Raw genomic sequence first — 15,780 nt, forward strand, 5'->3', positions numbered from 1 at the left:
TGAGCTTTTTGTCATTTATTCAGCCTTCTTTTATTGCACATCTGAAAAAAGACTTCTGGAAGCCCAGAACGTGGAAGGGCTACATCAAGGAGGCCACAACATGATACCACAAGTGTCATCATCATCATCATCATCATCATCATCATCATCATCATAATTTTTATTTATACCTCGCCCTCCCCAGCTCAGGGCAGCTAACAAGCAATAATAAAAACAAGTTGAATGAATACAACTTAAAAACAAGATTAAAATACAACATTAAAATATTGAAACATTAAAATATTAAAATGCAGCCTCATCACAGGAGGAGAAAGGAAAAAGGAAAAAGAAAGAGGGGGAGGGAATCAAATTGGCTCCAAGCCAAAGGCCAGGCGGAACAACTCTGTCTTACAGGCCCTGAGGAAAGAAATCAGATCCTGCAGGGCCCTGGTCTCATGAGGCAGAGCGTTCCACCAGACCGGAGCCAGTGTTGAAAAGGCCCTGGCTCTGGTTGAAGCTAATCTAACTCCCTTAGGGCCCGGGACCTCTAGAGTGTTGCTATTTATGGACTTTGAGGCTGTCCGCGGGGCATACCGGGAGAGGTAGTCCCGTAGGTACGAGGGTCCTAGGCCATGAAGGGCTTTAGAGGTCAAAACCAGCACCTTAAATCTGACCCTGTACTCCACCAGGAGCCAGTGCAGCTGGAAAAGCACAGGGTGAATATGCTCCTGTGGCAGAGACCCCGTGAGGAGCCTTGCTGCAGCATTCTGCACCCGCTGGAGTTTCTGGGACAGCTTCAAGGGCAGCCCCACGTAGAGCGAATTACAGTAGTCAAGCCTGGAGGTGACCGTCGCATGGATCACTGTGGCTAGGTCGGGGCGGGAAAGGTAAGGGACCTTTCATGAGAAGTAAGAGGCCATATATTTAAAGCACCCCTCCAGACTGGTACATTCTGCAGTATTTCTTTGATGCAATAATAGTGTATTTGTGCTGGACTTATACTGGACCATCGCCACATCATTCTGCCTTATTAGTCCTTCTGCTATCCTTCCCCAATGTTACCACATTATTGCTGTCTGGAGAGGCACTCTTGCACTTTAGCACATCAAAAGTGTGACAAAGAAATAAACTGGAGCATTTGTGGCAGGGTTGCCATACCCCCCAAAGTGAAAATCTGGACAAAGTGGTTGAGCCCCAACTTGCCATACGTTCAGATTTTCCCGGACATTTTGCGGATTCAGCAAAAATCTGCCTGAATGCCATTTTGCTGAGCAATTCCCTGGGAAAACCCAGATTAAGCAGCCCTAATTTATGGTATAATACTAATATTTGCATAAAGCACCTCCTCTGTAGTCCTCAGGGTGGTCCGCAAAATAAAATTACAATATAAAAATACGAACAACAACAAAACAATAATTCCCCCTCCCACAACACATATGAAAGGGCATCAGATGCCAATCAACCCAAAGCCTGGTTTTTGCCTGGCACCTAAAGGTGTACAATGAAGAGGCCAGGTGAGCCTCCCTGGGGAGAGCATTCTCAAATGGGGAGCCACTGCAGAGAAGGCCCCGTTCTTGTGTTGCCACCCTCTGGACCTCTCATGGAGGAGGCACAAAGAAGGGCCTCAGAGGTTGATCTCAGAGTCCAGGGAGGTTCATATGGAGAAAGACGGTCTTATAAAAAGTGACAGGATGCTGGCTGGAAGTGATGGGAAGTGCAGTGGTTGGAAATGAAGCAATATGGCCGCCCTGGAAGATTGGAAAGCACAAACAGTATTAACAATGGGATTGCGTACTGGGATCCTACCGCCACCACGATCCTGAACAATCATTTCTGAACAGCAAACAATATGTGTCACCAAGGACCCAATGCCCGGGAAAGCAGCAGAAAACAGGTATGTTACTTGCTTGGCATTCTGCATTGAGCAAAATACTGGTGGGGTATCAGACCTTTTTCTGGAACTGGCTTACAAAAAATAAAATAAACTACCAAGTGGGGGCATCTGTACTATAGCTGGACGGGTTAATTTGAGAATTTTGCTGATGCTCGTTTAGATGCTGAAGGCAATGCATTAGGAACTGATGGTGCCTGATTATTATCCAATCAGTTCCTGATGCAGTATCTGTGACATCAAAAGCTCTGCAGGCTACACCTTTGTGTGTGTGTGTGTGTGTGTGTGTGTGTGAGAGAGAGAGAGAGAGAGAGAGAGAGAAAGAAAGATCGCTTCTATTTCCAATGTTCAGGCAGTGAGTGCCATTCCTTACATTGCCATAACAGCACCACCACCCACGTACAGACTCAGGGGAACCTCAATATTTGCGGAAAGGGCAATAAGTTTTTTGGGGCGGGGGGAGCACAAAGAGACATGGAGCTCAGGGAGTGTGTTCAATAGCCATGGAATGCTAACAAAAAACCAGGAGGGGGAACGGAATGGAGTGGCTGAAACCCCTGAATTCCACGCAGCAACATTTTGCTGCAGCTCCCACTTGTTTTAAACTGCCACAGCGCACAATCTACCATTTGGTTGGGTGTGTTGTTCAGGCACTTTTTCGTCCACCAGGCTGGGAGGACTGCTTCCCTTTTGGAAATACTATCGACTACATTAAAGAGGATGGAGGTGGGCTGTTTTGCACTCACTGTTGTTTCTGGTTGATAAAAATGTATGGAGGCAATAAGCCCTTTAACTCTAGAACATAAGAAGGGTCTGCTGGATCAAGCCAATGACCAGTCTAGTCCAGCATTCCGTTCTCACAGGGACTGACCGGATGCCTGTGGGAAACTTTCCGGCAGGATTTGAACACAAGACCACTCTCGCCACCTGCGGATTCCAGCAACTGGTATTCAGAAGTATTGTGGCCTCCAACTTCCCCCCGTTCTATCCTGTGCAATGTTCCTTTGACCGGCTGTTTTATGCCTGACATATACATACCTCCCAGTGCCCTGGGGGAAAAGGACATCCCATTTTTCTGCGTGAGATTGCTGGCCACATGACTCGGAAGCTGTACGCCGGCTCCCTTGGCCAGTAAAGCGAGATGAGCGCCGCAATCCCAGAGTCATCCGTGATTGGACCTAACGGGGTCCCTTTACCTTTATACATAACGCGGGTGGCGCTGTGGGTTAAACCACAGAGCCGAGGGCTTGCCGATCAGAAGGTCGGCGGTTTGAATCCCCACAACGGGGTGAGCTCCCGTTGCTCGGTCCCTGCTCCTGCCAACCTAGCAGTTCGAAAGCACGTCAAAGTACAAGTAGATAAATAGGTACTGCTCCGGTGGGAAGGTAAACGGCGTTTCCGTGCACTGTTCTGGTTCGCCAGAAGCAGCTTAGTCATGCTGGCCACATGACCCGGAAGCTGTACGTCGGCTCCCTCAGCCAATAAAGCGAGATGAGCGCCGCAACCCCAGAGTTGGTCACGACTGGACCTAATGGTCAGGGGTCCCTTTACCTTTACCTTTATACATACCTCCCAAGTGCCCTGGGGGAAAAGGACAGCCCATTTTTCTGTGTGAGATTGCGGCAACCATGTTGGGTGCCGAGATCTTGCGTGCTCTCACACCCTGAGAAAAGCATTTTTGGGGCGCCTCACAAGATCTCGGGATGCGGGTGGCTCTGTGGGTAAAACCTCAGCGTCTAGGACTTGCCGATCGTCAGGTCGGCGGTTCGAATCCCCGCGGCGGGGTGCGCTCCCGTTGCTCGGTCCCAGCGCCTGCCAACCTAGCAGTTCGAAAGCACCCCCGGGTGCAAGTAGATAAATAGGGACCGCTTACTGGCGGGAAGGTAAACGGCGTTTCCGTGTGCTGCGCTGGCTCGCCAGATGCAGCTTGTCACGTAGGCCACGTGACCCGGAAGTGTCTTCGGACAGCGCTGGCCCCCGGCCTCTTAAGCGAGATGGGCACGCAACCCCAGAGTCGGACACGACTGGCCCCTACGGGCAGGGATACCTTTACACAAGATCTCACCCCCCAAAGCACTTTTTCTGAGCTGAGAGTGTGGAGCAGATCACATGACTCACCATGGGAATGCGTCCTCAAAAAGGTGGATGGTATGCTCAACATCCTCAACATTATCCTGGTCACCTGTCCCATCACGTCTCACCTTTTCCTTGCAGAGGCGATGAAGGCAGCAGAGAAGGTTTCAGTTCATTTGGCAGAGTTGGGTCATGTATGGTGACTACATGTCCCATCATGCCCTTGGGGGGAATGGATGGAATTAAGAGTCACGTTCGCACCAAGGCATCCTGGGAAATGCAGTCTTTCCTCCCTTGCTCTCTCTGGCAGGGAAGTGATAGCCCTCCTACCACTGCCTTCACTGCCTCCCCATTCTCATTTCCCATGTAAGGCTTTTTTGGGGGGGGAGGGGACTTTAATTAATAATATCTCAATCATAAAACCCCCCAGGCGATGTACACAGTACAATTACTGACACAGAAGCAGCCCAAATCCACAAAGCCATTAGAAAGCAAGGAATGCACACACACAAGATAACCAAGGATGAAACACAGATTAGAATCTGAGGAAAGAGATTGCTTGTTAAGCATGTTCACTTGCCAATAAAGCTACACGGATTTGCAAACAAATAAACTGTCCAATTTTATGTCTGGATGGGCTTGCTGAAATAAAAAGGCCTTTGGTAGACGTCTAAAAACAATCTAGCAAGGGCGCCTGCCTAAAGGTGGCAGAGCGAGGTAAAACTGATGAAAGAGGTGGCAGTTTTTTGGTGGGCAGATTTTTGGAGAAGCACCCATCCCTCAGGTGTGCACCCTCACAGCAAGTGAAGGGTGGTCCATGAGGATGAACAGGGTGCCACCCCACCAACCCCAGTCAGTCCCGAACCAGTCCAGGGGTTGGTGCTGTCCGTTTCCAATTAGCCATAATTGTGCAGGGGCGGACTTTGGTGCCCTGAACAAGGCCAAAACCTGGCACCCCCAAATGGATCTTCTCAATTATGGACCTTCTCAATTGTGTGCACCTTTGGCATGGCACCCTGTGCAGGGGAACCACCTGTGGCGCCCTAAACCCAGTGCTGAATGGCACCTCGGATTAACCTTGTTGACTACGATTCTGCCACTGTGCAGAATCTTCAGCCTCATGTGTTGCCATTGTGGAACTCAGAGCAGATGAGGGTGAATTTAGACCAAGCAGGTGACACCTGTCATTGCCTCTGGCGCCACCTACTGTTGACCTCCCTGCTTTTCACCCCACGAGTTCCAGCAGGCAGCAGCCAGCCTGTTCTGCAAGCCCCTGTTTTGGAGGGTAGGGGAACATAAGGATGCATGATTCCTCCTTACTTCCTCAGCCTACTTCACACACTGATTATTATTGCATTAGACCAGCGGGTCCCAAACATTTTTGTGCCACGGCCCCCTTGGTTCCACAAACTCACCCCCAGTGCCCGCTACCCCACCCTATAAAAAAACATTATTCAGAATAGCGGTTTGCATGACCCACTAAGGAAGGTAACTGCACGATAAAATTTGAAACAGTGACAATCGATTGCATGTTGACTCAAATTCCAATGGAAAATATTTAGTTTAATTAATTCAAAACTGATGTCCTTGATCTAGTGATATTAGCTTTTCAAAGTCCAGCAGCCCCTTGCCTCTTAGTCCCCCCTAGGTAATCCCACTGCTTTCCAGGGGGTAGTACTGCCCGCTAGCTCAGTCGGTAAAGCATGAGAATCTTAATCTCAGGGCTGCGGGTTCGAACCCCATGTTGGGTAAAAGATTCCTGCTTTGCATGGGGTGGAACTAGAATTCAGCCATGTCCAACTCCAAAGAGACTGTAATCTACCCACATTATAAAAATACTGGCTGTGATTTGCCCATTGTTATTGACAGGTAAGCCAAAGCTTTTGTGATGGCCTGGGATTCGGACTCGGACGCTGAACCTGAGGAATCCCAGCCTGCACAGGAGTCCCCGCCTCCAGAACCAGCTGAACTGGGGCTGGGGCTTGAGCCTGAAGGGTCCTCACCTGTGCTGGATCCTCAGGTGCAGGCATCAGCTGAGTCTGCTCTGGCTCCTGAGGTGATGGAGGACCCATTGCCTGCAGGTGCTCCACTCTCAGCCCCGTCAGAGGAAGCTGAGGTTGCCTCTGGGTCCGGTAACCCTCCAGCCTCTCCTGAGCTGCAGAGGCTCAGGGCAGAGAGGTGGAGGGAACTAAGTTCCCACAGGAGGAGTGCTTGCCTCCAGGCCAGGAGAGGCGAGTCACCTGTGGACCGGGGCCGCCCTATGCCTCGGAGCAGATAAAAGCCGGCCAGCCCCAGTCCCAGGTTGCGGGAGCAACATTGTTGGTAGCCTGTTCCTGCCTGAGCTCCTGACCTCGCCCGACTCCCTGCCTTGGACCCAGCTTCAGCTTTGACGGACGGCTTCAATACTGCACCCTCGACCTCGGACTGGACTCGGACCTCGCCTCACGGAAACAGCACAGCTTTCTATGGGGGTGGAATCACTAAGCGTCTCGCGATCTACCGCGATCTACCACAGATGACAGGTGATCTATCGGCAGATCACGATCTACCTGTTGGACATCCCTGGACTAGATGATCCTTGTGGCTGCCTCCAACTCTTCTATGATTCAAAACACTTCCTTAATTTTTTCCCTTTTGAACAGTATTTCTGCCTCTACAAGCTATGCGGAGGGGTGAATCAGTTCAGTTCAGTGCCTGTGGGTGGAAGACCTAAACTAGGACAAGTTAGTCAGCAAATGTTCAGATTATTTCAAGAGATGCTTCCCGTAAGACAGGAAATGATATACAGTGTCCATAGGGGCTGCTTCCCAATTCATGGAATGCTTGAAATTTGACAGCCCAGAAAGAAAGTTTTTCAGATCTGGGGAGCATTTGTTTCCGCTTAGGATTTAGTGCTGGCTCCTGTGGTATCTTGAGATGCTATCTGCATATAAAACCATAATATCTATGGTTGCACAAAGTTGTTTAGAATGTGGTAGAACTGCTAGTAATATTTTGCTGTTGTGGGGTGTGGTGTGGTGAGGCAAAGAGATCTCCCTTCACAGAATGGAAGCCAAAGGCTTATCAAAATGTTTGTAGACTGGACTATCATTCAGAAACATAAAATAAAAATACATTTTGTATCCATTTCCACAAACAGCCAAGCATCATTCTGAAGCATGCTTTCTGTGGGTTGAGGAAAAATGAATTGCAACTGCATATGCATGAACCGAGCTGACAAATATATTTCCAAGATACTGCTAGAGTGGATTGAGTTATTATCTGCACGAGCCATCAAATTTAGACAGGGCACTTCATGATGTGCAGAAGTCAATGAAGTCAAATGCCGATCTTGTGCGTTTGAGAGCGGCTGTTTTCCGTGCAAAGGGATCTTCTCCTGCTCCGTGATCTTCCGCAGGCACATGATCGATCTGCCACAGAGCAACGCAATTGCCGTGTTTAGCATAATCCCAGATACCACTGTGAGAGGGTTCGTTAACTGCTCACAGTTGCCAGCTGAGATTACACCAGCTCACAGCCATCTGTGGAATCTGGCCAGGGAGTGGATTTGCACAACTCGGCTCACAACTGCGACAACGCCTTGTTCCAGGTTTGAAAGCTCTGGCGGCTAACGTGGCATTAGGGAAGAGCTGGATTAAGGTGGTTGGGCACCATAACGCAGTTCCCTCCTTCCCCACCACCCGAAGAGATGCATAATTTTTTTTTTTTTTTAAAGAGAAAATCAAGGTAAAAATTTGTTTTATTTTACTGCATGTATTTAAGAACATAACATAACGTGCCAGCTCCCTTGGCCTGATAGCGAGATGAGCACCACAACCTCATACTCGCCTTTGACTAGACTTAACCGTCCAGGGGTCCTTTACCTTTGTTGTGGTGCTTCCTTATAACGTTCAACCATGGCTCAGAGGTATGTGCAAATGCAGTCATGATCTCTCGGTCTAAACTTATTTCCATGGTGATTTTTGTTCTGAGCTCTTTCGTTGTAGGACACATTTCTGCCTTGGTGTTTTCTTTATCTCTTATCGGAGTACAGTGGTACCTCTGGTTGCGAACGGGATCTGTTCCGGAGCTCTGTTCAAACCTGAAACGCAACCCACGTCTGTGCGTCTGTGCACATGCAGGTTGTGATTCGCTGCTTCTGTGCATGCACGTGACGTCATTTTGCGTGTCTGCGCATGCGCGAGTGACGAAACCCGGAAGTAACCCTTTCTGGTACTTCCAGGTTGCTGCGGGAAGCAACCTGAAAAAATGTATCATGAAGCAAACGTAACAAGAGGTATGACTGTACATTTGAAAGCATTGTTGTCCCCGAGACCGGATCTGAAAGAATAGTCATTTGATCTGAATAAGAGTTGCCTGATGCTGCTGGGAAAACGAACTGCCAAAGCGTTTGGAGGGTGTTGCAAGTGTCAAGCATCTCCCTTCACAGCGCTACATTCTGGTCCAGTGGTATTTGGCACGTGCGAAACAGCAAAACCGCGAAAAGAGGAGCTCGTTCCCTTGAGTGCCTTATTTAGTTCATCTTGGGTAATAAGGAATGCAGCGAAATGTGAGGGAGACGTTGAGCTGGTGGTCTTGGAAGAGGTTTACACACAAACAGGGAAAGAACAACAGCTGTAGTTGCTGCAATGTTTTATTACCGCTGACCCCAAATTACTATTACCCTGCGATGCAGAAGAGGGCCGAAAAGCTGGATTTGAGGGCCAGGGGAGGAAATGGAGCACGACAGAGGAGGGGAATGACCTAGAGACGAAGCTAATTGAGGCAGAAAACCAAATCCCCTCCCCGTTGCAACATGCTCACAGCAATAAATTAATTCTGTGGCAGATTTACTGGCACCCAAGGGCGGACCTATGATAAAACTGATGAAGCTTGAGCTTCGGGGCCCCTCAGCATTTCAATGCAAAATTTAATCGGCATTAAAATGCAAATATTTGGGGCAATAACCTCATGCATATACTGGGTGCATGGGTGTTACACTGGCACATACAGGCCTTCAAAATTGTTCTACGTTAGGTCTATAACGTAGTCGAAAAGGGTTTGAGTAAAAACGCTGCGGAGGTGAGGGTGGGAAATCAATCTCCGGAACAAAATTGTTCTGTAATTATTTAATTTGAAAAATTTCGGAAATTTCATTTAAAAAATTACGTTCGCAAAAATGTTTCATGTTAGAGAAAATTGCATATAAAAATATTGCTAAACACCAGCCCCAGGGACGCGGGTGGTGCTGTGGGTTAAACCACAGAGCCTAGGACTTGCCGATCAGAAGGTTGGCGGTTCGAATCCCCGTGGCAGGGTGAGCTCCCGTTGCTCGGTCCCAGCTCCTGCCAACCTAGCAGTTCGAAAGCACGCCAAAGTGCAAGTAGATAAATAGGTACCGCTCCGGTGGGAAGGTAAACGGCATTTCCGTGTGCTGCTCTGGTTCGCCAGAAGCGGCTTAGTCATACTGGCCACATGACCCGGAAGCTGTACGCCAGCTCTCTCGGCCAATAAAGCGAGATGAGCGCCGCAACCCCAGAGTCGGTCACAACTGGACCTAATGGTCAGGGGTCCCTTTACCTTTACCTTACACACCAGCCCCGATCTCGACAGCAATGTGAGATTTCAGGGAGTTCCAGGCATGCTTTACTTTGGGTCTGTGTTTCCATTTGTACAATGGAGCACAGTGAAGACCGTGATGTCATTATGATATTGGTTTCTTTACATATATATACAACCTGAGCCTGCTGTGATAATCTGCACCAGCATTTTAAGGGGGTCCTGCTATTCTACTAGGCTTGCCTTGCTTTCCAAATCACATCCCGGTTTGCTCTCCCCTCACTAAGCTAAGCGCTGGCCTCTTTTAACACAGGCAAAGGTGTCTCTCCCTTTGATCGTCTTGCTATGTGAATGACACATCACTCCAGGCTAACACCTTAAAGGGGAATTAGTTGACTCCATTGCTTTCTAACACATGCTGATTTCAAGAGATTAGTGAGGTGTCTAGTACACAGTGTAGGAAGTTAATAAGTCTTTCACGCATGCTAATTAAAGGATTAGAAGCAGCTAGAGCTCAGCTCAAACACACAAGGGACACGGTTTTAAATTCTTTGTTGTGAACCGCCGTGAGATCTACGGATGAAGGGTATACAAATTTAATAAAGAAAAATAAATAAATTTAAATCCCAGCACCTACAAACCTATAGCAATGTATTTTAGGAGACATGTTTCAAAAATGATCATGAATTTTCAAGTTTGCTTCACACACCTGCACCCACGCACCCACACCCACACCCTGTTTTGAATGTGTAGCTGAAATTCAGATTAGAATAATAATGATCAGTGCTTTTTTCTGGGGGTACGCATACCCCTAAGCATTTTATGAATCTTTGTACTTTTTTCCATTTACAGTGGTACCTCCGTATAAGTTCGTCCTGTCCAGCGTCCACTTCGGCAGACGTCCGCGGCAAACCCAGACGTACCGAAACGGGTTACTTCTGCGTTTGCTGCTCGCGCACGCTGAACAGGAGCATCGGTTTGGACTGTAAAAGGGTTCATCAAAGCTGACTTTCTTTCTTTTCTTTTTTACAAGGACTGCAAAATTTGTCCAGTTCACATTGTCAAATTGGCACTCCCTGCACCAATATGCAAACCAAAGCCCAGTTAGCCTTCAGAAATCGCACTCCTGAATTTTGCAATGTGCTTCTCCAGCCAAAAATTGCCTACACCAAATAAATATGGTAGGTGTTCAAAGGAAGTGTGCACAGGAACACACACATATATATATTATATCAAGGGGAAAAATCCTTGCCAAAATGTGTGTAATTGAAAAAGCTGCATAAAAAGTGTGTGGTTTCTATGCAGACTTCTAACCCCTCCCCCATTAAAAATAAAGAAAAGGGGGCAAATTGAACTTGAGATAGTAAAAACAAATGAGAAACAGAGAGAAACACAAACTGACAGATTTGTCTGTCCCTTGTTTGGCATCGCAAATCCGACAGAAGAATGCCCTGATTTTGGCTCCGGGAGACAGAAGCGATAAACATTTCCCAAGCCAAGTCTTCCTTATGACATTGAGCTATTCTGTTTCCCTTATATTACTCAAGGTTGCTAAAAAGGCATAAAAAAAGATCTTTGGCCACAAGCGGCATGTTGATGTAGTAAAACGAAGGACGTGGAAACAAAAAATAATAATCCTATTTTTATGTTCTTTGCCCCCCAGGTTGAAGTTCAGGGTTAACAGCTGGAGAGATTCTTACGTGCCAACTTCAGAGCACAGCTGTCTCTTGTACAGCATATAAACTCCTTCTGCTAAACATTTGTAGCCCTCAAGGAGGACGTACTTTGCGGCCAGAGCTTAATAACAGCAGGGTTCAAGGAGGCATTTTGAAAGCCACTGTCAGATCCCAGAACCATGTGAAGAGGCCCTTAGCTTCTTATCACTTGTCCATCTCTCCATGTTTGAGAAAGCCCTCAGCAAAGACCCTTCTGGAGGGACCAGGTCTCTGTTGTCAGGCACCACTGGACTTACAGAATTCTGATTGACAGCAAGAAGATGTAGCCACTAAAATCTGCCACATTTGGGAAGGCCGCCCAACTCTAGTCAGAGCACTAGATAAAGGAGGCTTGGTGCCAAAGAGTGAGCCAGCAGAAAGTCCTATCTTCAAAGTTGGAATTAACTCTTTATTTGCAAAAACACAATCTTCACACACTTGGCTGAGTGTCAGCCTAGGTAAAGGTAAAGGACCCTGGATGGTTAAGTCCAGTCAAAGGCGACTATGGGGTTGTGGAACTCCTCTCGCTTTCAGGCCAAGGGAGCCGGCGTTTGTCTGCAGACAGCCTTCCGGGTCATGTGGCCAGCATGACTAAACCGCTTCTGGCGCAACGGGACACCGTGGCAGAAACCAGAGCGCACGGAAACGCTGTTTACCTTCCTGCCACAGCGGTACCTATTTATCTACTTGCTCTGGCGTGCTTTTGAACTGCTAGGTTGGCAGGAGCTGGGACAGAGCAACGGGAGCTCACCCCGTTGCGGGGATTCGAACTGCCAACCTTCTGATCAACAAGCCCAAGAAGCTATTTGCAAAAACACAGTCTTCACAGACTTGGCTGAGTAGGTCTGGCCCCATGAATCAGTTGCCAAGACTGAAAGTCCTTGCCTCCCTGCAGCCATCAAAGTCCCTTCCTCTTCAGGGCTTTCCCCCTAGTGATCAGAGACTGCGCCTGCATGCAGTCTGCTGCGGCTCTGCCCTTTTCGGCCCTGTTCTGGTTCTGGGAGACCAGGGAGGAGGAGAGCTTGCTGCATCAGGAGGGGGAGACATCCTGGCTTCATCACCAGCCGGACTCATCTCTGCCTCTCTGCCTCCAGAGGAGGTGGGGTTGCAGGCTTCACGGTCCCTCCACGTCCGATTGGGGGGTGCCTGGCTGCATCACCCCCTAGCCGGCCAATCGGGTTGGTCCGGGGGTGTGGCCTGCCCTATAAAGACAGGACGCAGCCGGGGATCTCCCTCTTTGTCCGCTCGCCAGCTATTCCTGTTTTCCCACCCTCCTGCCCTATAAGGTTTTCTTTCTTTGACCTTGCTATGGATCTCGGTTGGTCGCCGTTGAGGGGCCTGATAGGAATTTTTCCACTTGGCAAATTGGCCAATTGGTTTTTCGCCTACCTTGTAGCAAATCGTCACAACTTTCTGGGTAATGGCGGTTAGGCATTGGTATAGTTCTGTAGATGGAAGAGGGGAGGTAGCGCCATCACCTTCCACGCATATAGAAGGGTAGTCCGTTAATGGATTCTGGGGGGCGTGGCCCTGTCCGAAGCCTAGGGAGGTGAGGGCCTAAGGCACGCCCCCTATCGGTGACCCCGGGGGAGTTCCTAGTTGATGTGCATCAGCAGGACTCCCCCTGCTGGTGATTAACCCTTCCTGGACTTCAAGCAGATGGGCTGGAGTCAGATATAGTCGGTTAGGACCAATGCCTAAGCCAATAGCGCTCATCACTTGTAACTAATAAAGTTGTGGCCTTTTTTAGCCCATTAATTGTGTCATGTGTCATTAATTCCACCTGGGGGGGGGGTCGGGAACTCGCCATGCAACTCTCCAACAGTTTGACTTCACTCTTGAGGGCATACTCTTCCATTGTCTCCCGAGACAGATGGATACCAACAACCGAGACAGATCACTGATCCATGTAGCTCAGTATTGTCTACATTGACTTGCAGTGATCCTCTAGGACTTCAGATAGGGTTCTCTCCCAGCCCTTACCTGAAGATGCCGGGGATGGAACTTAGGACCTTTTGCATGCAAAGCAGATGTTCTACCACCAAAATGAAGGAAGACGCATCACTTAAGAGTTGGTGTGTCCTGCTAAGATCACACAGTTTCAGCCCATACCAAAAGGTGGAAATCCTACCTGCAAACATCCCAGAAGTCAGGTTCTTGCTCCTGCATGATAAATCTTGCCAAAATTACTTAATACCGGCTGCCTGTTATGGTTGTGGATGCTATCATAGTGGGGGCCTCTTCCAGAGTAATCCAGTTTAACAGAGCAAAAATAGAGCAACACAAGTGAATTGTTTGCTGCGCAACTGTGAATTTATCAGCCCTTTTGGCAATACATGCTCAAGGTGCACCCTGGGATTGTAAGGCCTCCAGATCGCGGAACCTCTACAGGTAGCTGTGAGATCACGGTCATGCCATCACATTTGCCTGCAGAGATTTCTCAGTCTGTGACTTGGATCAAAGCTTGCGAGGTCACGAGGCCACTCCTTCTATTCATACATCATCATCATCATCATCTATTTATTTATAGCCCGCCCCTCTGGCTGGGTTTCTCCAGCCACTCTGGGCGGCTCCCAACAGAATATTAAAAACTCAATAAAACATCAAACATTAACAACTTCCCTCAACAGGGCTGCCTTCAGATGTCTTCTAAAAGTCAGAGCGTTGTTTATTTCCTTGATATCTGATGGGAGGGTGTTCCACAGGGAGGGCGCCACTACCGAGAAGGCCCTCTGCCTGGCTCCCTGCAACCTTATTTTTCGCAGGGAGGGAACCGCCAGAAGGCCCTCAGAGCTGTCCGGCCTGGACGACAGTGATGGAGATGCTCCTTTAGGTATACCAGGCTGAGACTGTTTAGGGCTTTAAAGGTCAGCACCAAGACTTTCAATTGTGCTCGGAAACGGACTGGGAGCCAATGTAGGTCTTTCAGGACCGGTGTGATATGGTCTCAGTGGGCACTCCCAGCCACCAGTCTAGCTGCTGCATTCTGGATTAGTTGTAGTTTCTGGATCACCTTCAAAGGTAGCCCCACGTACAGCGTGTTGCAGTAGTCCAAGCGGGAGATAACCAGAGCATGCACCACTCTGGTGAGACAGTCCATGGGCAGATAGGGTCTCAGCCTGCGCACCAGATGGAGCTGATAAGCAGCTGCCGTGGACACAGAATTGACCTGCGCCTCCACGGACAGCTGTGAGTCCAAAATGACTCACCTGGCTGCGCACCTGGTCCTTCAGGGGCACAGTTACCCCACTCAGGACCAGGGAGTCCTACCTTGGCTCCCGTGAGATCTTGAGATGGCCTGTTTGGGCCACCCCAGAGATGCAATGCCCAAGAACGCAGGTGGGGAAGACCAGAGAGCTGCAATATCCATGGCAGAATGGTTTTTGCTTCAGGGACTCAGAATTTCCTAACTATTCTGACTCTTTCACCCAGGATCATTCTGCACCATCCTATTGGATATTTCTGCTACATCTAACCTATACATGAAAAGGCCCTAAGTAACCAATGTTAAGCTGGTGTCCATTCTATTAAATCAGTGGTTCTCAAAGGTGTGGTGTGCCACACTGGTGGGGCAGGAGAGAATGACCAGCATGGCAGGAAAACTCAAGGACAATCAAAGAACATTTAAACATTTCAGTGTAGCATAGTATAATATCAAAACAATTGTTTTCTTTTTTCATTTGCGGAATACGAATAGATATATTTTCAAAATGTAAGCAAATGATTCCGAGGACAACCCTGCTCGTGTTTTCCAATGTATTTCTTATCAATAAAAAATTCCGAGAGCCATTTTTTTGTTCTGAAAGTGTGGCCTGAGGAAAAAAATGTTCGAGAACCACTGTATTATAAACGGGATATTTATGCATCTAAAGGAAAGGGCTGTTTTCATGATGCTAACTTGGAGAGTTATGTGCTGCGGGAGGTGCAGGGAACACCCCCCTTGAAAAAGACAAAACCCATTGAGAACGAACAGGGGCCTATTTGTGCGGCTGACTATTAGTTCACAATGATCTTCCATAATGGCTATTCGGCAACAGCTGGCCCACGTCTCCTGCGGACAAAGCCTTGGTGGGGCCGGAGACCCCCTACGGATGAACCGTAACCGTTGCCCGGGCAACAGTTAACCAGCACGTGTTTCATTGTTCCCAACTGTTTCCCCCAGGATATTTACAGGTGGCAGGGGATTCCCCTTTCCGAAAGAGGGGTCGCAACCTTGCGAACTTTCAGATGTTTCAACAAATTGGGGGACAAAAACAGCATTTCCCCCCTTTTCAAGTGGATTAAGTAAATCTTATTAGAGTTCATTTAGGAGGCAGATGCAAGGCACAGCGTGAGCTCTTTGGCTTGCTTTTAAAAAAATTATTATAAAAAAGTATTCAGTGCAATTTGCCAGGACGCTATCATCAAATTTGGGGGGTGGGTAGAATCATGGGATTGTACAAATGGAAGGGACACCAAGGGGTCATCCAGTTCAATTCTCTGCAACACACAAGACTAGGATAGTTCGTGGCTTTTTCAACAGAACTGAACTTCTGGGCAAACTGATATCCAGAATTTGATATATGAACATGGCAGTCTCATGCA

The 15,780-nt window shown here is 48.3% G+C and overlaps 1 long non-coding RNA gene across 2 annotated transcripts in view; it reads right to left on the reverse strand.

Annotated features, from left to right (window-relative positions):
* Window positions 1–1,178: 1,178 nt before the first annotated feature.
* The window catches only part of LOC308584271, a 78,229-nt gene continuing 63,627 nt past the window's right edge, over window positions 1,179–15,780 (reverse strand). For both annotated transcript variants that reach the window (XR_014006726.1, XR_014006727.1), the window contains exon 3: window positions 1,179–1,727. This is a non-coding gene — a long non-coding RNA (uncharacterized lncRNA). The remainder of the gene's footprint in view (window positions 1,728–15,780) is intronic.

The sequence above is a fragment of the Podarcis bocagei genome (genome assembly GCF_964188305.1).
Source record: "Podarcis bocagei genome assembly, chromosome: 3".
In the NCBI taxonomy this organism is placed as follows: Eukaryota; Metazoa; Chordata; class Lepidosauria; order Squamata; family Lacertidae; genus Podarcis; species Podarcis bocagei.